This window comes from Cebus imitator, unplaced genomic scaffold (assembly GCF_001604975.1).
Source record: "Cebus imitator isolate Cc_AM_T3 unplaced genomic scaffold, Cebus_imitator-1.0 Scaffold4, whole genome shotgun sequence".
NCBI classification, from domain to species: Eukaryota; Metazoa; Chordata; class Mammalia; order Primates; family Cebidae; genus Cebus; species Cebus imitator.
In genome coordinates this window covers 8,895,152-8,918,295 of record NW_016107319.1, presented here as the reverse complement: position 1 = coordinate 8,918,295, position 23,144 = coordinate 8,895,152, and the positions used below count along the sequence as shown (strand labels likewise).

The window sequence follows — 23,144 nt, the reverse complement described above, 5'->3', positions numbered from 1 at the left end:
ACATCTGACTTGTAGCATGCGGTGTATTTACAGTTAAATAGAGCAACATGGGCTACTCAGAACTGTTCCCACTCCCAAATAATTAATTATATTGTAAAAATTACTGCAGTATCATTATTGAAGAATTAAGTTTATATAAGCAGGACTAACCTTTTTGTATGCTCTGAAATTAAACTTACAGCATTAATCACAATGTGCCTTTTTCTTTTCTTTTTTTTCTTTTCTTTTTTTTTTACTGGTTTCAGTAGCATCTTGTCTTTCCAATCAGACTATAAGCAACTTGAGGGCAGAGATCTTGTTTAAGTCACTACTGGTTCACCAAGCTCCCAGCACATTAGATGAAATGGTGCTAAATGCAAACATTTACGTGAAAATATTCCATGTCCCTGGCAAGACATTATCAAACTGTACAGAAGAGTTCATCAGGCAACACAATAACCCCACCCCAAGTTCTACCTACCCTCCCTGCTGGTTATTCTCGGTTTACCTCCTCCCTGCTTTACCTCGCCCCTACTCACTCTCCGCCTTTCCCTGTTGTTTTGGCAGAGGTGGGAGCATTTATTCCTGTGCTTCCAGCAGTGGCTCCTTACATCCCTGACCACTGCATCCCCGGGTGGCCACTCTTCCCCTGTCCCAGTGCTCAGTGGGCCTGTGCACAGTTTTTAAAATTAGTATTTATTATTTCTTCCTCTGCCCCTCAACCCTAAGAATGTAAACCAGCCCATAACATCATAAGTAGCCCCTTCATTAAGGTCTGCATTTGAACCACTTGGGCTGAATTCAGTTTATCAGGACACTGAAAGAAACTCCATATTTCCAAATAATATGCTTATATATGACTTATCTCTTTTAGATATTATCTATTGAAGTCCCGTCGTAACAGCTCACTTTCTTCCTTTCTCCCCATGTAGTGGCACCACAAATTCCAGTCCCTGAACTAAAATGACTTTAAGCTACACAACTGAGCTGCTGTTTATTTCATTGGTCTTAGATTGCATCTTCTAGCTTCTTGGAATAGTCAGTTTTCATTCTTTCCTTCCATCTTTCCTCATGTTCTTCTACTGTCTAATTTCCATCTGCTGTATCTATATAATTTACATTTTCAAGATTCATAACATTTAAGTCTGTTCTGGAACCAGCTCAACTTTCTATTGTCCTTCACCCCAAAGGTTGAGTTCAAGAGTTTAAAACCAATAAACAGCATTTACACTATAGTGACCATAGATGAAATCTTTCCTTATGGTCCCAAGTAAGGCTAGGATTACATTTGCTTCTCTCCTTGTCCAGTGTCAGTGTTACTACGCCATGCCATTTGTTGGAAAATGCTCCCAGGGCCAAGTTTTTGTGGATTCTCCTTTCTTCACCTCACCAACTACCTTTATCACATCTTCAACTTTCCCCAAGCTTCCCATTACACTTACTATTGTCCCCATCCTTTCCTGGGTCCACTCTGCTGGATTCCTCCCCATCTCATCCACGTGCCCATCTCCTTCAAAAGGAATGGATGCTGACAAGCCTGGCACACAGATCTCATCATGCAATTTCCTACGCTGCTCTCCCGGAGGGAGATGGGGGTCCGTCAATCTCAACAAGCTGTGCCTTTTTCTTTCTTGACTTACTCCTCATTTTGTTACACCCAAGTCCTTAGAAAGTGTATACAGAGGGCATGCTTTAAAAGAGGGAGCACAGTACAATGGGCAATAACAGAGTTCTATAATTCACCTATATTTAAAAGAACACGGTTTCAAAAATTAGTATTACTATAATGCCCTTTTATAATAGAATAAAGGGAACAACATTTTACAAGCTCTCACAAACATTTTAGGGAGAGTTACAACTGAAGGTCTTTAACTTCCAGTTATTTTCATCTAATGATTCTATCGTTCATCATTTAAGCTGCAAAAACACTAATCCGTGAAAACACGGATTTCATGTTCAGGGTCCCTTTTATGTACTCACCTGTATATTTGTTAAACAGAATTCATTCAAAATTTAAAATATTCGTTTTACAAAAAGAAATCGAAAATGCCATCAACTGGCAACCTGTATGTCTCCGGAAAGGATAATTCATTTAAAAATAATGATTATATTTAACCTGTTCATTTATTTACTAATTCAAAAATATTTACTGAGCACCTACATGTTCCACGGTTCTAGCCACTGGAGGGATAGTAGTTCAAGAAACAAAACTCTGCCTACTTCAGCAAACTTAAATTTTAGTGGAGGAAGACAAAAACAGAGTTTTAGAATTCTATAAAGGCTAAAAATTAAAACTCAAGTTGATCTGAAAGTCCTAATCTTATCTGAACAATTCAAAAGACATGGGGAACTGTTATAACACTCTCATAAGATGTGTTTTAGTAGACTAAGCCACCGCTATTCTTAACACAGTCCCTATGGGCAATGACAATTATCAAGCTCTTAGGATCAGATCCCGGGAGCTGTACAGGCTTGAAAGCCCTGCAATCTCGTCCTCTCAAACATCTCCATCAGCTAATAAGATGAGGTAATCAATGTGCGGCTTCACTGTGTAATCTTCATGCAAAGCCATTACTTGAGTCCCCTGACATCATCAAATACCCATCTTAGAACACTCATCACTCCAGTCCAATATCCATCAACAGAATAAACAACCCGAGTACAAAAGAAGAAGAAAGAGAGAATGAGCTACGCTTCATTAAATTTTTTCCTGTTTTTAAAACATTTTCTACATTTTGTAAATAATTAAGTTTGTCCTTTCCCAACCTAAAAGAACAAGCAGAATAAAGAAGTATTAAACATGATGAGAGGTATTTAGGAACCCAACAAATGTCTGACGATGACAATGATGATCATTAAAACAAGTGGCTAAGCGGGACAGAACTGCCTGACCTAAAAATAAATATATAAAATATGATGCTTTTGTATACATGTGATCAGTTTTCTGAGGGAACACACGTTACATATAATGTGTATTCAGTTAATATTACCTGATGTTTCTGCAATAGGAAATAAACAAACGAAGTCAGACTTTTCTTCAAATGGAAGCATTTAAATTGGACACACAGATTAACGGAGGTGGGTTCCCAAGGGAAGGAGGGATGCCAACACTGAACTTCCTTGAAAAACCTCCAGCTTCCCTTTTGATCTGAATCTTTCTCCTCTTTTGCTGACTACCTTTCTTATTCCTGTTTCCCCTTCCAACATCTTCTACATCTTTTGTTTCCACTTTATTTCTTCTTATGCTTGTCCTAAGTATATAAACAAATGTTTGTGCTCATTTAATTTAAAAAGCTTTGATTGCCCTTTTCCTAACTTAAAAAGCAGCTGTGGTTAAACTCTTTTATGTTTTCAAGCACTTCTTACATTTGACTATGGGTGTGTCTTTTTTTTTTTTTTTTTTTTGGTAAAGCAGGCACCATTAAAAAGAAAATGACTCTCCATTCTTGATACAGAAATCAGAAAAATGGTCTTTAATAATTTGGACATTCACCACTGGAAAGCAAAAACTAGTTTAGATGATCTTTCAAGATTTTTTCTGACGAAATAACAATTATTAACATTTATTGAATACTCATTAACTACCATTGTTCTATGCACTTTATACATTAACGTAATCCTCATCGCAGCCCTATGAGGTAGGCTATAATTTATTACCATTTATAGATGACAAAACAAGTCACAAAGAGATTAAGTAACTTGACCAAGGTCATACTGCAAATAGTAAAGACAGGATCTGAACCTAGTAGTCTGGCCTTACCCGAGCCTATGCCCTTAACCACTTAACACTGTACTATTTGTCTATGACGGGACAGCAAACTTCTTTGCAAAGGGTCAGATCATAAATATTTTAGGCTTTGTAGGCTACACATGGTTTCTGCCTCATATTCTTCTTTTTTTTTTTGAGACAGAGTTTCGCTCTTGTTACCCAGGCTGGAGTGCAATGGCGCGATCTCGGCTCACCGCAACCTCCGCCTCCTGGGTTCAGGCAATTCTCCTGCCTCAGCCTTCTGAGTAGCTGGGATTACAGGCACACACCACCATGCCCAGCTAATTTTTTGTATTTTTTTTTAGTAGAGACGGGGTTTCACCATTTTGACCAGGTTGGTCTCGATCTCTTGACCTCATGATCCACCCGCCTCAGCCTCCCAAAGTGCTGGGATTACAGGCGTGAGCCACCGCGCCCGGCCTTCTTTCTTTTTTTTCAAACAACCCTTTGTAAATGTAAAGAACCTTCTTAAACAGTATCAGGCCCACAGGCCATAGTTTGTTACCTCTAGTCTATGGTTTTATCATTTCATATGAGCCAGTCCGGTGTCTTTCATGTAGACAAATTCAGACAGAAGCAAAATGGAAAGATCCCATGTAAATAGGTTTACAGCCCAGAGCCCACAAATGCCCAAGAGTAATCAGTTATGTGTAGCCACTGAAACAGTAGAGGTAAAGAAAATGCAAAAATCAAAATCAAAGAATTTTAAGTAGTTTGTGGACATACATGGAAATATAGCCCATAGACATGAAAAAGGGGCAGCTATCATTAATGGAACATAAAAATCTCAGTAAGCTTTAACAACCTAGTATTTCAGAAGTAAAAAACCAGATATTCATCTTCTTTGTAGATGGATATCTATATACAATAGTACTACTATTGTCATCTGCTCAAACCGATCTATAGTAACAGCATGTGTATTAGTATACAGATGTAGTCAGAAATGCATTCTTCTTCAAAGTCCCTTATAAATACAAATTCGTTTTTGTATTATCAATATATTCACTATCTTCAATGTCAGAAACTAAAGAGTAGGTTATTAACTATTAACTTAGTACTCCTGAGGAATTCAGAAATCAGAAGAATATTAATGTCATCAGCCCATATTCTTTCTGGTCACATGGCAAGGTCCTACTCTTAACATGTCATCACCACTTACCACCCTTTAAAGACTTCAAAACTTTTGAAGTAAGTTTGGGTAGGTTCCATACATCTTATCACAATTTAATTGTCTTTTAAAAATCAAAAGCTCTTGGCTCAAGCCTGTAATCCCAGCACTTTGGGAGGCCGAGGCGGGTGGATCACGAGGTCAAGAGATCGAGACCATCCTGGTCAACACGGTGAAACCCCGTCTCTACTAAAAATACAAAACATTAGCTGGGCATGGTGGTGCGTGCCTGTAATCCCAGCTACTCAGGAGGCTGAGGCAGGAGAATTGCCTGAACCCAGGAGGCGGAGGTTGCAGTGAGCCGAGATCGCGCCATTGCACTCCAGCCTGGGTAACAAGAATGAAACTCTGTCTCAAAAAAAAAAAAAAAAAAAAAAAAATCAAAAGCTCTATTTTAACAAGGTAGCAGTCATTTTGATAAATGCCACCAGAAAGCTGAAATTTAAGCAATTTATATTGGCTTCAACTCTACCATATCAAACTCTTCAATTTATAAATCCTCTCTCTCTTAGAAGCATTTTGATAGAATTTGGTTCAAATTATATACTGTTAATTATTTTTACCATTGTTTGTGAGATAAAAATAAAAACTGGGGAAATAGACCGACTGCTACTTTCTTCCCTATTAACTTGGGACCATCTGTTTAAAACAACTGCAGCTATTTTCAGTAGTTAGGCAATGAACTACTTATGAAAAAAAAAAACGATGCCTTCTTAGACTCACTCCATTATCAAACATCTGAGCATTACTTGCACACAAAAGCATGTAGCGTATGTTACTTGTCAAGAATAAAATTGCAGATTTTAAAAATACCATGTGGCAGCTCAGAACATCATTTCATTTCTCATAATTGTTTTTGGCAATTGCTAAAAACACAAAAATAAAGTAACGTAAGGATGTAATTTATATACATATTTTTAAATATCCATTATAGCACTAGATCTCTAACTCACAACTTGGCTGGGTCCTTAAGAGTCTGGGCATTTCTTCTGTTGAGAAAAGTTGCTTACTTACTGGTTAATTTTTACCTGAAGTACTTTCTTCTGAATACAGAAACTCGTGTATTTTACCTTTGTTTTCTCTTCGGCAACAGTAACAAATCAGAGATAATCTCAATGAATATCTATTGAGATATTCTTTACGGAGGACAAAGTTTATCTCTTAAAAAGAAAAGTCAAGATGAATGTTTTCCCTGTGCAATTGACCCCTCTTCTCTGTTGTTTTTTTCTGTGCTTTGAAATAACTACCTTGCTTGTCTCGCAGAAAAAGTTTCTTCTGAAGCACTGTACTTTGTCCTTGCCAGGTCAGATAAGGGGTTAAAATTATTTAACTTTAGCAAGCCTTTCTCGTCACCCAGAGTGGCTGGCTGAGAGGAAAGAAGAGCATATAGCTAATTAGCATAATTCCTTTTAACACATTCCCATCCCTTCTACTGCTTTTTATCCACTCTTTCTTTTCTCACTCAAGGTTTACCTTGATTTGAAGTTCAATACTTGAAGGGCTCCCTTCCAAAACAAAGTAACACTTATGAGAAATATGTGCTATGTGGCACAGATTGTTATGTTTTTCAATTCCTCTTCCCCTAGAACAAAGACATTCAGACCCATACTTGAAATGTTATTTTTTAATAAATAAATAATGGTTGCATTTATTAAGCACCCTGGAGCAGACCATTACCCGCTCACCCAAATCTGTTCTTCTATTCTTCCACAATGAATGAATTGTACTGTGCACATGGTCTTCCAGGTTGAAATTACACTACTTAGCCTCTCTGGCAGCCAGATATGGTCATGTGACTTAATTCTCCCCAGTGAAAAATACATGGCAAGGATGTGTGCCTTTGCTAGGTCTGAGCATAAAGACATTGGGCATGCTGCCTCCACACTCCTTCCTGTCCTCTCAAGCTGGGACATAGACACACCTACGACCTATCTTTGACTATGTAGATGAACCTGAGATGTAGAAAGCGTGGAGCAACAAGATGGAAGAAATCTGCTTTGCAAGCCTGGAATGTTCACCCTTTTATATGAGCAATATAAAAAAGCTGTATGCCCTTTAATTCACTGTATTTTGGGGGCTCTTTGGCCCAACAGCATAGCTTAATCATAATTGTATAAGCACTATTATGTAGCACGGTTTTGGGTGTTTTACATGAATTATCTTATTAATGAGTCTCTAAGGAATGTAATGTTACTATTCCCAGTTTCCAGGTGAAGAAACAAAGATTTGGAGGGTTGAGAGAAAACAGTAGTGAAGTTGGTAAAATAATCAACTGCGGGTCTCTATGATGCAAAGTCATAAACCTAACCACTACACTAGTGTGCTTCCTAAAAAAACAAAACCTACTTATTACTTTACAAATTATCTCACTAATTGAGATTTTTCTTCTGTGGTATCTCATATACCCAGAGCAGAAATATTATGAGCTCAAAATTAAGGAACATAAATTATATTTGGTTTGTCCACAAACACCCTTACTCTTACTATTTGCTGAACACCTACATTTGTGTTCAACTCCAAAACTCTGAAAGAAATCAGACAGCAGGCCAGTGAGGAACAGCTTTGTAGAAGAAACTTTTTACTCTACTTCTAGAATTCTATTATGTTGCACACATGGCCTAGATCTGTACCTCAATGCAGCACTGTGAAATATTAAATTATTAATTCAAAATGAACATACCCTGTGTCTAATATTATGTTTATTATGAAAGAGCCCATGAAACACTGTTATGCAACACTAGGGTTTTCCTTTCAGTAGTATGAGGACACACACCTTCAGTCCTCCCAAACTTTTAAAGCTAAATCCAGGAGAGGTGCCAGAAAGACACGTATTGAAGGGGGCTGGCAGAGCCAAGGGAGGACGGGGACTAGAAGATAAGCTTCTTTTGCCTTTACCTCTCTAAAAAATCATTTTGCTTAAGAATCTTTTCATCTTCCAAAAAGCTCTTATAATTAAGTGCAGAATCCACTTATTTATGCATTCGACAAATATATACTGAGCACTTACTGTCTGACAAGTACGCTGCCAGACACTGGCTACGGAATAGTAAATAAAAGTAGAGTTAGGAGAGGGAGGTGAAGCAGTATTCTTCACACAATGGTCACAGTTTTTGTCCTAACTTAAACTTGAGCAAAAAGTCCAGAACAAATTGTCTGATGCTTTAGTAACTTCAAAATGCATAAACCACAAGAAAAGAGACCCCTGTACTTTCTCTCCTCATCTCTCAGACATCCCTAGGTCAGTCAGGGCTGGAAGCATGACTATATTTTATGCTACAAGCACCTGCTGTTGAACTCACAGGTTCAGCCCCCTACCACATTGCCTACTTAATATCTTTCCTACCAATCCTTTCAGATATTCTAAATACACATTTGAAATTCATGCTCATCCATCTGCTTCCCAGTATTGCTGCCAGTTTCACTAGGTTTTAATTAATAGGAGATGAGTGAATGACATAAATTGTTTGTCAGCATAATCAAGTATTTGATTATATATATATTGGTCTCCTCATTCTATGCTTGATTAAAAAGACAGAGAAAAAAAAGGATTAGATTGGTACTCCATAAGCTAAATCATTCCTATAAAAATAAAAGCTCCTCTTACATTTGATTACCAACTGTGGAAAGATGAAGCTGTGAAAACACCACCTTCTATGAGTATAATGTGAATGGTTTAGATGGATCTTTGTGCAGTCAGGTGTGTCCCCTGGCAGGCTGGTGTAGAAAATGCTCCAATCCTTCTCTGCAGAGTGGACTGGGCAGTTTTCCTGCAGGTGGCCCATGTTTTGCACTCACAGGGGGTTCTGCCCACATGTTCCTCCTTATGCTTCATAAAACCTCTGATTTCTGGCTCAGCCTTGGCTTTCAGGGAACTGTTTAAAACTTCTAAATATGAATGTATTTAAATACTGCTTCAGGTCTGAAGAAAACAAATAGTTTTGGTTTTTTTTGTGTGTGTGTGTGTTTTTTTTTTCTAAAACCTATCTAAAACTTGGTGTTTTTAAGACCTAACGTGGCACTCGTTTTCAACACAATTATGAGAACTCTATTTGCATTTGCACTTAAATTCCTCCAGGTGTCAAGTTACATTTTTAATGACTCACACTAAACTGTAGGTAGCACTGTTTGTAGACAGCATCACTGCAACACTGATCAACAAAAGAGCTACTACGCACCTACTAGATGAAACTGATCAGTCAGATCTGGACCTGGCTTCAGATTCCCTCAGCAAAAAGATTAGAAATATATACGGAATTACTATAATCCCATACCAAAAGCAGAAAATGGCTCAAGAGTTATATATAGTGCTTTGTATAATTTAAAAAGGGAGCATTCAAAAAGGGTATGCTTATCCTTAGGTTGTAATGGTAGGGGGTAGGGGCTGGAGAGGGAAATACAGATGTTGAGAGGTACCAAAATGAAGTCAGAAACCCCTTCTGCCCAGCCAAGAATGTGCTACCATGTAACAAGCCATAGTCCCAAATCTCCAAAGCCTTTGGACAGAGTGAAGCAAGGAGACAGCAGCAAATACACGGAGGTGATAAAGTACAGCTAGGGCACAAAGTGTTTCTGTAAGGCTGGAATCTAAAGCATGAGCAAGATTGTGAAGGAAGACAGGATAAGACAAAGATCAGGACCAAGGAGTGGGAGGACCTTAGGGGCTTGGCTTTAATGAGTAGGTAATGGTCACTCCTTGGAAGTTCTTTAGACAAGCCTAATGTCAGAGCCACACTTAGAGGAGGTGACTGTGGAGGAGGGTGAGCCCCCAGGGAGGGAGACCAGTGAGAACTCAATGGGAAGGGAGAGTCTGACCTACAGGAGTGGCACTGCTGATAAGCAAGAATCGAACACAAGACAGAGCAGTGGGCTGCAAGAAGAGGGAAAATTCCAGGAGTTAGGATACTCCACTTTAAAGATGGAAGCTCACGTCAGTAAGCAAGCTTCTGTGCCTTCTTCCCTTCACCTCCACCCAGCTACTTCATGCCTGTCTCTTCAAATCTGTCCCTGAACATTCCTTCTTCAATAATTGCTTGCATACCAACTCACAGGCCCAAGGGCCACTAGTATGCCTAAGTACAGAGTTCTAACTCTACATTTCCAAGGCAGTGGTTCGCCCTTCTTACCATGCCCTTTACTGTGGCAGAGACTACCAGTTGCTCCTCTCATATTCATTTCCCCATTGTCTACAGTAGATGTCAACAAAAAAATCTTCTGTAAAGGGCAAGATAAATACTTAAGGTTTGCAGGCCATATGGTCTCTGTAGCAACTACATGCTAAGTATCACTAATCACAAAATCCAAAATCTTCCAAAATCTGGAACTTTTGGGGACACTGACATAACACTACAAGTGAGAATTCACATACCTGACCTTATGTGACTGCAGTCAAAACACAATCAAAATTTGTTTCACACACAAAACTATTTAAAATATTGTATAAAATTGGGCCGGGCACAGTGGCTCATGCCTGTAAACCTAGCATTTTGGGAAGCTGAGGTGGATAGATTGCTTGAGCTCAGAAGTTTGAAACTAGCCTGAGCAACATAGCAAGGTCTCATCCCCACAGAAAATTTTAAAAAATTAGCTGGGCATGGTGGCACATGCCTTTAGTCCCAGCTACTGGAGAGGCTGAAGTGGGAGGACCACTTGAGCCCAACAGGTCAAAGTTGCAGTGAACCATGATCACACCACTGCCACTCCTGCTTGGGTGACAGAATAAGACTCTGTCTCAAAAATAAAATATTATTTACATAAAATGGCTTCAGGTTATGCATATGGTATACATGAAACATAAATTTCACATTAGACTTCATTCTCATCCCCAAGATATCTCATTTTGTATACACAAATATTCCAAAATCCAAAAAATATCTGAAATCGTAAATACTTCTGGTCCCATGCATTTTGGATACTCTCTCCCACTGTCATGTGAAAACAGATAATTTATAAACAAATGGGCACATCTGTGTTCCAATACACATTTATTTATTTATCACTCTGTTGCCCAGGTTGGAGTGCAGTGGCGTGATCATGGCTCACTGACGCAAGGGAGTGAGCTGCAGTCTTGACCTCCTGGGCTAAACTGATCCTCCCACCTCAGTCTCCCAAGTAGCTGGGACTACAGGTGCTCACAGCCACGCCTGGCTAATTTTTTAAAAAAATTTTTTGTATAGACAGGGTTTGACCATGTTGCCCGGGCTCGTCTTGAACTCCTAGGCTCAAGCTATCCTCCTGTCTTGACCTCCCAAAGTGCTGGGATTACAGGCATGAGCTACCATAAACAGCCAATACACTTTTATTTACAAACTATAGTTACTTCGTAAATAATTTGTGGCTGGCTGACTTGGCACTCAGACCACTGTTTGCTGACCTTGTTCTATAGTAACAGAAGCTCTAGTAGGGTGTCTGCTGGCTAATAATTACATTTCCCAGCCTCCCTTGAAGCTCGCTGTGGTCATGTTCTGGCCAATAGGAGGTAAATGAAAATGATCTACAACTTGTAGATCATCTCCTTTTCCTTGGGCTGAAATGAGATCATGGTGAGCCATCTTTGACTACGAAGATGAGGGTGACTCTCTCAAGATGGCAGAGAAACAAGAGGAAGGAATTTGTCTATTGAGGTACCATGCTAGTCCTGAATCAGTATGGATTACTTGAACTCTTCTGAGTAAAGGAAAGCACCAAAGACTGCTTAACTTGTTGAAGTCACTGTATTTGGGGCATCTTTTTGTAAAGCTTTGCATATTCGACTTTGGCTCAGTATGTGAGGTTGTAATTAATTTAGAAAAGAAAACACTGTTGCAAGGCTACAGAAACCCAGCGCTCAATCATAAGCCCACACAGTGAGACCAGATGACTTGGCACTAATCTATCATTTTCACAAGTACTAATTCATATCTAATGAGGAACTAATAACTGTGCCACACTTATATAAAATAAGCTCTCACTTATGTTTAAAGAAATAGGATTATTTTTACAGAGGAGATTCAGAGAGGTTAAGAAGTATGCCCAAAGTGATACAGCTCCTAAGTAGCTATGCTGATATATAAACTCAGGACACAGGACCCTCAAACATGTTCTTTTCCCCAAGTCAACTCCCTTGGGTCAAGGACAAGCCACTGTGTTATTACTAGTCAATGGCTCTGTGACTGCAGGTTTCAATTTTTAAACTGTAAACGGCAACTAAGATCCACTGACTAATGGCTCCCATTGGTTTAATTACTACTCCCCTTTAAAAGCCAAGTAAACCAAAATTTCACAAGGTTAAGTAACTTAGCCAAATTCCTTTGAAAGACTTCAAGGATGCCAAAATGGAGATTTCATCAGACAACCCCACTGGCTGCCAACTCAGCCCCAGCTACCGCCGTCACCTCCTCCTTCACTACCCATTAGAAGTTAACTGCCTGGATACTTGCTACACGAGACTGAACAGAGCCTGAAAAAACTAGCTGCAAAATACACCAGAAGGGAAGAGCTTTTTCCTCTACAGGAAAGGGTGAGCAATCCCCCTAACATGTGCTGTTGCCCCTAGTCTGTCAGGTGTAGCATTTGTCTCTGTTGGAAGCTTGGCATCTATCATGAGGACCATCTGGATCCATTTCCCTGAGAACCATGGCCTTTCCTGTCCTGTACAGCCTGGAGACTTAAGGAAAGTCAAGTTCACCCCAACATTATAGCACAGCCAATAGCACCAACTGACCATGGCAGATGAACCCAAAATTCAGCTGCAAATAATTTTAACCTTAATTCAAACGTAAAGAAAAGAAATGTTTCAAAACTATTTCACTTTTTTTTTAGTGGGATAAAAGTTGATATTTTGAAAACTTCATGAAAAGCTAATTAAAAATTAATTATAATGTTATTGCTATACCAAGGATTATGCAGTTGAAGAAAATGTTTTGTGACAGAAATGCAGCAAAGAATAAAAAAGTCTATCTTGAATAAAGCACAAAGTTAGCATGTTCTCCATTTCCCTTTAAGCCAATTATTTCCACAATTTGGAAGGAAGATCTTATCACCAAAGTGAACTTTTAATTTCACACATCTTTTTTTGTGGGGGAGAGACAGGATCTTGCTCTGTCACCCAGGCTGGACTACAGTGGTGCTGTCATAGCTCACTGCAGCTTCAAACTCCTGCACTCAAGCAATCCTTCTACCTCAGCCTCCTAAGTACCTAGGACTACAGGAGTGCACCACCATGCCCAGGTAGTTTCTTTACTTTTTTATGGAAATAGGGTCTTTCTAGGTTGACCAAGCTGGTCTCGAACTCCTGGCCTCAAGTGGTCCTCCTACCTCGGCCCCCGAAAGTGTCAAAATTACAGATATCAGCCATTTTGCCTGGCCTATTTGGCATATCTTGAACTTTTTCCAGAGCCAAATTATAATGGGTATAAAACTATGTGGACATTTAAAAGAAATATTTTTCAAAAATATTTTGGGATGTGGGAAATGTGCTCATATATATTGTTACATTAAAAAATCAGGTTTCAAAACAGTTTATAGTCATTCTTACAAAAGAATAACTATACATATCTATATAAATATGTATAGAAAAAAACAGTCTGGAAGTATATACCTCAACATTTTAACAGCAGTTTTTCTCTCAGTAATAGAGTTACAAGTAATTTTTATTTTCTTACTTATGCTTCTCAGAATTTTCAAAATTTTCTATAATAAATTATAAAAGTATACTTTTTTTTAAAGAACTACGTGTAAAGAACATCATGACATTTAAGGCACAACTTCCTCATTTCACTGGGTTCTATAAGAGGATAAAGAATGTGGTTTTGGAAACAGCACAAGCTATTCTGTGTCCAAATCACATACAGAAATCTCAGAAACACACACTTTCAACTGCATATTAAGTCTCAATGATCTGACAGTGGTCGTTTCAGAAAGATCAGAGGGGTCCCATAACATATTAAAATACAGATCCTCTGGGGAGAGGGCCCAGACTCATTACAATACACAGCTATTACCCAGATTTTATCTCCACTAAATTGGCTTAAAAATGGAGAGGAGAGTGTGTGTAGCACTCAAACATCTGTGACATATCATTATGGAAGAAGAATATTTCTAGGAAGTCTTATTCATAATTACTACTTTTAAATTGAGAAAACAGCAGAAAATAACTGTTAAATTAAAAAGAAGTACATGCATGCCACAATTAAGCAATAGCTAAAGTCAACTAGCAGTCAGTTTCTGTTTCACAATGGCAGTTACAAAAACCATAAAAATCCTCAGGATTAAGGAACAGAGTCAGAATAAAGCTTAAATTTGCAGAATGTTACTTTCCTTTGCACTGTCACCCATCACAAGGCATAACAGGGTCTAAGGCCACACATTTACTTGCAGACATTGAAAAAAAAAAATCTTAACTGCTCAAGCTAACAAATCACTGTCCCAAGTTTCATACTATTGGTCATATGATCCTCCAAGTGTTTTTCTCAGACTATATCTTTCTCTGACAAATAGTCTCTTCTTTCTTTAAAGCCAAGAGATCAACAAAATAACCTAAACTAACCACGCTCTTCTTTTACTTTTTGAATTATGGAACCTACTAACAGAGCAAAACAGGACTTTGAAGGTAGTATTTCAGGAAAAAGAGAAGATAGGGAGTTTCAGGAAAATGTCTGATAAAATTCCACTGCTTTTCCAAAATAACAAAAGCATAGTTTCCTAAGCCCCAAATACAAAAGCAAAGTAGAAAATAAAAGCATGCTCTTTTTACACTATTCCTGAGGGAAGCATATTTTCACTTGCTATTTCAATGAATACTTTCTCCACAGTATTATTTCATTTTCAGAGGAAAAAAAAATAGACTGAATAATCTCTAAATGTTTTAGAATATATCTATAATGTCTAAAGAAATATATAGCTTCACTGAGGAATTCTACCTGCCTTAAATATTTAGTTAACAGAGGAAGAGATGTTTCAACAATGAAATAACAATGAAGAAAATGCATAACGAAACAGCATTAGTCTAACAAAGAATAAGCAAAATAGCCCAGCAGCACAAAGGTTGTAGAGTAAAAGAAAAAAAATGCTACCAAGATACTGAATAAGATTCTGATCTATTAGTATAAACATGATGAAGAAAGCAAACACACCTTTCATGTGAGCGGCCTAAAAAGGCAGCTTCTCTGTACCTCTGATTTCCAACAGCCTGTTCATGACTGGAGTCTAGGAAAGCAATATATGACCTCAGTAATGCCTGCCTGGACTGCACCCAAGTCAGTGACTTCAACTGCTCCACATTAATAACAAAAGCCATACAGAGTGGATGTGCAGGGAAAATGGAAGAGATGGAAGACTCCGGGGCAGATTTCTAAGAGCAAAGCCATCTCCTCTTAAAGAAACTGGCCAAGTACTGTTCAGAAACAAGAACTTCTTCAAGTGGAGATATCAGTTGTCTTTATAATCCCTATCATCATTCCACACGATTTTAAAAAACGACCTTCACTGAACTCTAACAACAAAATGATCCTCCCTGTAATAGATTGGAGCAAAACACCACCTCCCAGGGACTATTCTAGGCACTGTATATAAATTAAGGTATATGATCTCCAACAACCCATTAGGTAAATGCCATTAGTCTCAGTTTAAAGGTAACGAAACTGACCTAAAAGTAGGAGACATTTCAAGAGCACAGAGTCAGTAGACCTGAACACAGCCTCTTGGGCTACAGAGGCCAAGGGTACACCCGGTGATGCCACACTGAATCTTTCTAGTGCTCACACCCTGTCTGCCTAACACCCAAGTGGCTGGAGACACAGCAACTCCCAGGGCTACAGTCTTGTTGTTGCCATATGTTCCCTGAATTTGAAGGGAAAGGCAAAAGATAACTTGCATTGAGTATCTACTGTGTGCTAGCCCTTTCAGAAAAAGCAATTCCCTGGTGATATCAGCATTATCATCATTATTCCTATATTACAGATGAAAACCAGATTCTGAAGCTTTCAGTAACTTGCTTAATGCAAGGGAGAGGTAGTGCTGGCATCTGAACTAAATCTGTTTGTATGTGGCTCATTTTCCTTCCACTACAGAAAGTGTCCTTCCTCCTCAGTCACAGGTTCATCCCCTAAATGGGTGACTTCTCCAAGAGCCAGAAATCATCTCCCATATTTTACTAATCATTTTAGATATGAATGCTATTTGAACTACTGGGAAGAACATGGAGAGGGAGGAAAGATAAGTCAGTAAAATTCCAATACAACAGCAAAAAAACTCTCAAGCCATAGAAAATCCCCACAATTAGTTAACACATAGCATATCTGGCATACACTCGGCACTGCTGCAGAGAACCATGAACTGTTAAGATACGTTAACTATTTCTTTCCGGTGTACATAAACTAAACATCTGCAAATCATATTATATTTTCAATGCACTAGAGGAACTCACTATTGAAAAGAATTCTGTGGGCTAGGAGTGGTGGCCCACACCTGTAACCACAGCACTTTGGGAGGCAAAGCTAGGAGGATCACTTGAGGCCAGGAGTTCAAAACCAGCCTGGGCAACACAGTGAGATTCCATTAACAAAGAAAAGAAAACTGTGGTTAAATTCCTTTGTAGGGTCCAAAGTTCTTTTATAATAAATAATCCTTTACTTTCTAAGTCTTTGAATTTTGAAAGCAGTTATATTTTATGTTAGGCAGAACTATAGGAATATATAATGATCCAAATTATTTTACATAAGCTTGGGATGTAGTTCTCCCTTACAATTGAAGAAATGAACCATTATATATGTCCAGACTCTCTGTAGCCTGTGGTTATATGAATTGCTAAGTTGCCTGTCATATCAGCATATAACTTAATTTGATTTTATAGCTTGGCTAAGAATATCTTGAAATAAAGAGTACTAGAGATTCAAAATCTGATAAGTAAAATTAAAAATAGTACCATGAGACTTTTGTACACAGAATGTATAGGTAAGAGGGTTTCAAGATTCAATATTCTCAGTTTATGGATTTAAAAAACTGAGGCCCAACATTTAAATGATCTCTTAGACTTAACCAGGGTCCATGTTAGGAAGTCAATGGAAGAAACAAAATTAGCATATAGTATGCTAATGCCTAATTCGAGGTATGGTCCAGAATGAAACCCCTCTGATGATATAATGCTGTATTATAAGCCGCAAAAGAGCAGAAACTGTGTCATATTGCAGGTTGTCTCCAAGCTCCTACAAATTACCTTGCTTAATACATATTACTGGCCAGGCTCAGTGGCTCACATCTGTAATACCAGTACTTTGAGAGCCAAAGCAGGAGGATAGCTTGAGCCCAGGAGTTCAAGACCAGTCTGGACAACATGGCAAAATCCTGTTTCTACAAAACATACAAAAAATCAGCTGGGCATTGTGGTGTGCACATGTAGTCCCAGCTACTCAGGAGGGTGAGCTAGGAGGATCCCTTAAGCCCAGGAGGTCCAGGCTGCAATGAGCAGAGATCACGCCAATGCAGTCTAGCCTAGGTGACAGAGCAAGACCCTGTCTCAATCAATTGATCAACTAGTCAGTCTAATGCTCTCTGTGGTGGGAGAAGGGAATCAGAGGTGGCTGGTATAGTAGGCTACCTCCTAATTCATTTCTAGCCTTTGCAGACTGTTAGATCTGAGGGTCTCAGCACATAGCTATGCAAAATCGGTGCTAACCGTTCACAGAGAACAGAGCATGGCAAAACCCAGATGTATCATCTTAGGGATATCCTTAAGAACTCAGGATTAGAAGGCAGGAGACACTTACAAATGAGTTAACCTAGCCAGCTTAAGACTTTTCTGCTCCAGAATGAATAAACTGTACTTTTTGCATCTCTAAGTCCTCTTCTAACATTAAATATTATTGCTCTGCCTGTTTCTTGAATTATATACATTTGACATAAACATTAATACTTTAATAAGCCCTTTTCAACTTGCCTCTTTGTTTGCTGAGTTATACGCATAACTCCCCCACCCCAATGAATGAGGCAGGGAATGGGGAAGCTTTGGTCTGCAAAGGCCACTAAGTCCCCCATTTTTTCCTAACACAATTTCTACCAGAAAAGCTCTTCGGGTTTGGGGGCTTTGGCCCCTATCACTTCCAGTTTTACTCCTGGCATTAGGGCCTACGCCTAGGCCAGTGACATCAAAAATACTATTGGGAGGCCATGGTCTCTCCGGAGAGGCTGCCTCTGTTTGGTCTCTAGTAAGACCTTGGGCAAATGAATGCTGCTCAGACTACTGGGAAATCCAAAGGGTCAGCTGCAGGGTCTGGCAGTGTGGAGCTGGTCCCAGGCCAGAGGCACAAGGTCAGAGAGGCCAGGGCTTGCAGTACGAGCCCTGTTGTATAACCTGAAACTTGAGAAGGTGGTTAAGAAAGGGATACTCAGACAAGGAAAAAACAAGAAAGATTTAGAGACGAAAAATGAGAGAGAGACATTTTGGAAGTTCCAATAGGCTGTCTCAAAAAGCAAATGTTTCTATCATCCATGTGAGTCGAAACAACATGCATTTATATTATTTGTGAGCGAAATAGGACCTTAGTAATTGTTGTTAAGCATAAAGAGTTTTGTTACTAATGTATGAGTATCAAGAAAAAGAAAGGCCAGGACACAGGATTTTCATAATTAAGAAAAGAACCAGGAAATATATTGTATATTTGCATAGAACTTTACAGTCTGCAAATCACCCTCACATAAATTCTGCTCTAATCCACCCAACAACTATCCCCATGACATTAAAAGAAACTGAGGCTTGCGAGGATGATTTATTTGTCCAAGATGCCCAAACTGTTACATAGCACATCTTCAGGTCTGCTGGGAGTTCTTCCACCACACCACCAAGTCTCTTTAAAGCTACTTTTCCTCAAAAGCAAAGGAGAAACAAAATATATCCTTACTCATTTTTGCCATTTAAAAATTTTATTTCATTCCTAGTATTCAAAGTTGCTGTAGGTTGAGTAACACTAAACAGTGTTTTTATATGCTATATATCATTGACCCTTGTATGGTAAAGCGTGTGAGTATATGATGGGTTAAATAATCTTTGAGGGCTAATCTGGAAACTTTGCCACCACATATACTATACTATCATTTCTATGGGACATTCCATTCCAAGTTCCAATCAACTGACTTAAAAAGGCTTGTTTAAAAGACATGAATGTGGCTAAAAATAATCACCACTGCAAACTTCAGAAATTTCTTGGATTTCACTTTTCTTTTCCATTTCATTTAAACATATACAGACATACACAGAGCCTGTTTTCACTGAGCAGCACATATGGTATAAAAAGCTAAGTATTTCAGAATAACAAGAAATTTCATAAAACTCCCACATTATGATGGTGGATTACATAAAGAAGAGGGAAAGGTCCCCCCTCTGTCCCCAAACTCTGCCAAGACATCTGACATCCTCATATCTGCCAGGACTACAGTTATTCAACTCAGAATCCACTGTTTAGATAAATTAACATAATATTATGATGAACCAAAAGAGTTCAAAAAGAACATCTTGCCAGAATAATTAACTTCCTGAGGTCCCCCAAAAGATCTGTTCTGACAAAAATGTCTCCCTACCAAGGGATTTCAAATATTAAAAGCAGAGTGGTGGGTTTTCAGTTACAATTTTTCAACAAATCACCAACCATACATGGTTGAAAGTTTTTCAATGAGAATCGAGGTGTCAAGTTTAAGATACATGAAGCAAAAACAAACCCTCCCCCCAACAAAAGCCAGTTTTCAAAAAGGAACAAATCAAAGCATTGTTGCAACCACTATGTCTATTAAAAGAAACAGGTGACCAGAACATTAGGATAAATTCAATTAACAAGTTCTCCTGTTGCTTTTTATATTACTTGGCTTATTAAAAATGGATTCATCCACAACTTCCCACAAACATTTTTGTTGTGTAAATTCAGATGTGACTGTATTGAGCTTAAACGAAAGCAAACAAAACAACAAGGAAAAAAAAAAAAAGACACCAGACTAAATCTAAATACTATGCTACCAACCAAAAGTTCTGTAAAAAATTCATCAGTTAGCTTTTACTCTACCTCAAAGAGCAGGTATTGTGAGGCCTGGTGGCTCGGGATCCTGCTATTTTCTCCTGTCTCCTGTGCCCTCACTCACAACAGTCCTTCCAGCAGAACACTTGAAAAGACTGACTAAGAATGATAGGGATCAAAATAAAAGCAGGTTACATGCATGAGAAACTCAGAATTGCCTAATTTCAATCCCAACGCGTCTCCATCTGTAGATTCTCTACAATTTTTGATGAAGTACAATGTAAACCTGTTTAAAGTTGTTTACAATCAAAAGGTACAAAGTGTGAGAACCAAATTCTCCTGGTTATTGAGATGAATCTTAAAATAACCAGAAATAGCTAATATTTAATTTGGTGTTCTTACTCTTGTGTGAGAATTCTCAGTAAGACACAAAATGCTAAGGGCACCTATAGAAGAAATATTAATATCTCAACTATTTCTCCATTATCTTGATTGTTATTTTTCAGGTTTAAAAAGCAAGTCATTTTTTGAAAAAGGCAAATTATTGTTACTTTAAATACTCTTCTCTATCTCTTTTTTGATGCATGCACTTAAAATAACCTCATTTAAAGCCCTGATAGCACCACAGGGCTGTACCAGCAATGCAGCCACATTCCAGTGAGTTCTCTTTACTCTGAAAAATGTTCAACATACCTTAAATTCTTTTTTAGTGGTGCTACACATTAGTTTTTCTGTGTTCTTCTCCCTTACCAATTTCTATAAGCTTATGGTTTTTTATTTTGAATAACTTGAAAGTAGACACATGTTATGATCTATACGCAAATGTAAAACAAATAATCCTACAGGCTCAAAACAGTATCACCTCATATGCTTGCATTTTTTCTTTTTTATATTCACTCCTTCCCTTAGGTTATAGTTTGGCAAGTATAAAACATAGGTATAAAGGCGAGGTGGGGAGGGGTAGGGAAGGGTGTTGGCGCTGGGGTGGGGTGAGGAGTTCTCCAGGATACAAACTGCCAGATGATTTCTAAGTTTCCTTTCAAAGCCAAATTTCTGTTACTTGCTAGTTTCTCTGGTCTGCATTTGTCCCAGACAGGTGCTCCAATGCAGTTCCCAATTAGGGTGTGACTCTTTTGCCTCCAGGTTACATTTGGCAATGCCTGGAGACATTTTTGTTGTCATAGCTGGGGATGGGGTGCACTACTGGCATCTAGTGGGCAGAGACTAAGGATGCTGCTGCTAACTAAATACCCTACAATGCACAGGGCAGGCCACACAACAAAAAATCATCCAGACTACAATATTAACAGTACAGAGGTTAAGAAGTCCCACTGTAGAGTAACAAGCTTAGGAAACTAAATGGTTTGTCATTTTCGGAAAACTGCGGAGGCCATTTCCTAAAAGATTTTCTTTCATCTTCCTAAACAGGTAGTTGAAGAGATTTCAACTCCTAAAAAAGAAGCAGAAAGCAACGGGGCTTATTCAAAGTCCCCTTTCTTCCCTTATCTCCCTCTTTCTCAGTCACACCTACTGCATGATCAATGTTTGGAAGCAAGGTAAGTCAGCAACTATCCCTGTCACCCAGGTGCTACCAACTTAGTGAAGGAGATGGAATGGTCTCTTACCACCAGATGGCAAGCGCTCAGATACAGCAAGAAGCAAAGGGGCTTCCAAAGGCCCACACATTCTTTAAAAGGTCCGTTAGGTATAAAAACTGCATTTAATTAGCAGATACTACTAAGCAGCTTTCATTGGCAAGTTTTAAAATAGATAAGTTCAGCTAGAAAAATTTAGTAATATTAAGAAAATGTGTTTTCAGGCCATGTACAGTGTGGCTCACGTCTGTAATCTCAGCATTTTGGAAGGCCGAGGTGGGCAGATCACTTAAGCTCAGGCATTTTACTCTGGGCAACATGGTGAAACCCCGTCTCTAGTAAAATAGAAAAAAATAGCTGGGCGTGGTGGTGCATGCCTGTAGTCCCAGCTACTCGGGAGGCTGAGGCACAAGAATCCCTTGAGCCCAGGGGGCAGAGGTTGCAGTGAACCAATATCTCACCGCTGCACTCTACCTTGGGCTACAGAGTGAGACTCTGAGAACATTCCGAACAGTATTCCAAGAAGAGTACCTGAAGTGTTCCAACAAGTATTCTAGGAGGAGCACTTGGAATTCTTGGAACAGTATTCCAAGAATCATTGGGTTTACCAGCCTTACAAGTCATTCTGGATTCTTTTTGTAGCAAAGGTGAGTAAGGAAGGCCCAGATGTCAGAGCAATAATTACACAATGGGAACCACTTGCTTTCTAGAATATTCTGGGACATATCCATAGGAGCCATACAATTATTCCTTCAAACCCAGATACTCGTGAAAGTAATTTTTCCAGGACAACGGTAAAAACTAGGACGAGTGCTCATGAGAACCATGACTGCTATGGCAGCACTTCAGAAGCAACTTTGGTCGGACAATGATACCCATGAGAACCCTGTGATAACCACAGATAGTAAACCTGACTATGACTGCTACTTTTTTAGTCAACTAAAAGTCAGCTATCGTTAAAAGGAAAGAAATTTGACACTCAGTATAAAATACACACCGAACATACTCAAGCAAATGCCAAATCTAGAAAATCTGAACATACTGTGTTTATGAATCTAAAGTATAAGATTCCCACAATAGTGTACACCAGATGGGATTTAGCCTTTTCTCTGCAGCACATGAAAAGCAAGAAAAATTGTTGAACAGGTTTTCCTTTCCTTTGACTAATATCCTGATTCTCCAATCGGCATAGGGGCATTTCTGGTACCTGCAGCCAATACAAACCTTCAGTAACAAGTCACCTGACTTCATAGGTTTGACGCGTTCAATCACATTCTGATCCATGGACACTTTTGTACTAAGCAAGAAAAGGTTTCAGCAACTCCCCTTGAGAGTAATGCTGCCAGCAAATGTATGAGTTCTTGGGCATTTGAGTGGAGTCAAGATGTTATACATGTAATCTAGAAAATCCTATAAAATAGGACACCAAACTCCCTGGAAAACAAAAACATCTCCAGTAATAATGAGGTCAACACTCTCCCTGTCTTCATTCCAACTCATAAATAAGGAGACATCTGAAAAAAAACCCACTGTAGTCTTACCAAAAACACATACTAATGCTTTGGACACATAACTAAGACTGAATGAAAAAGAAGAGTCACTCCCTGCAAGGTTAGAAAGACAAATCTCTCTGTCTCTCTCTCTATCTCTCTCTCTCT

The 23,144-nt window shown here is 38.8% G+C and overlaps 1 protein-coding gene across 7 annotated transcripts in view; it reads right to left on the bottom strand.

Moving 5' to 3' along the window:
- GAB1 (GRB2 associated binding protein 1) overlaps window positions 1–23,144 on the bottom strand; it is a 132,372-nt gene that overhangs the window by 71,403 nt on the left and 37,825 nt on the right. For 3 of the 7 annotated variants that reach the window (XM_037740494.1, XM_017534488.2, XM_017534497.2), the window contains exon 1: window positions 15,026–15,118. The exons of the other annotated variants lie outside the window; for them this stretch is intronic. The gene's annotated coding sequence lies outside the window, so the exon portion shown is untranslated. Of the gene's footprint in view, window positions 1–15,025; window positions 15,119–23,144 lie in introns of those variants that run through there. 7 annotated transcript variants of the gene reach the window in all.